The sequence below is a fragment of the Euprymna scolopes genome, chromosome 30 (assembly GCF_053919585.1).
Source record: "Euprymna scolopes isolate OS-2025 chromosome 30, ASM5391958v1, whole genome shotgun sequence".
Classification (NCBI taxonomy): domain Eukaryota; kingdom Metazoa; phylum Mollusca; class Cephalopoda; order Sepiida; family Sepiolidae; genus Euprymna; species Euprymna scolopes.
The window spans coordinates 31,371,221-31,372,362 of NC_136511.1; positions in this window are offsets into that span (position 1 = coordinate 31,371,221).

The following is a 1,142-nucleotide window of genomic DNA, read 5'->3' on the forward strand; positions in this document are numbered from 1 at the left end:
TCGATATCTTAACTAATGAATCCTTGTTTTTACAATTTGTTGTCTATAGTGATTGATTTTTTTTAAATTAAAACCACAATAGCAGTTGTTCTATTTGATAAAATTTCGTAATTTTTAGACAACAGGACAATTGCTAGCGCCCTCAATATGCAAATCTTTACGGTTCAACGCTTCACTGCACTGTTCAATGCATCGGACGATACAGTCTTTGGTGTGGTTTCAAGGTAGGTCTATATCCTGCCACCTTACCTTCTCGAAGTCGGCTTTAAAGTTAACACCAAAGTGTAGCAGAATGTGCTGAAGGGTATAGTGATTTCCTGGTCTAATCAGGTGGCAGCTAGCAGACTCTGGATGTGCCAGCAGAAATTGGCGCCCGCCCACAAGTTTGAGAAGGAGTGCTACGACTTTGTACACTTCTTTCACTGGCCCTACCTCCTCCGTCGACCTGAACCCACTGGACTACTTTGTTTGGTCCAACGTTGAGAACATCACCAACATGACCCCCACGATAACAAAGCCAGCCTTATCACCACCATTTGCTAAGTATCGAGGCGATTATTGAGAGTGAAGGTGGATACTTTGAATAGATTTCAGCTCTACTACATAATCAAGTTACTTGAATTGATTTTTTCAATAAAAATAAAATAAAACTGTTTTCTTTAGGGTGATAATTTTATCGTTCTATTCTGTATCACGTGCTACGTGTTCGACTATTAATTTATAGCAGTGAAAACTCTTGTATCTCTGATAATGTATCTTGTTGGAAGAGACAGAGGAAACTCCTGATTTAACAAGGTATTCAATCAACAGTCTGCTTCAACCAATTAAAACAGAAGGAAAATTCTCCCAGATTTTAGCATCTATAATATAATAATGTATGTATGTATGTATGTATGTATGTATGTATGTATGTATGTATGTATGCATGCATGTATGTATAAAAAGCAAAAGACTATTTTTCTTTCCTTTTTATTTTCCAATATTTTTCTCGCTTACAAATCGTACAGACACAAATCGAAGAGAATATTATAGAACGAAAACAATAAAATGGAAGTTAAAAAAAGGCAAACTAATCTAAGCAAGGAGACCAGATATGATAATAGCTAACAAGAAGGAAATTGCTGTAATACAAATAATCTTAG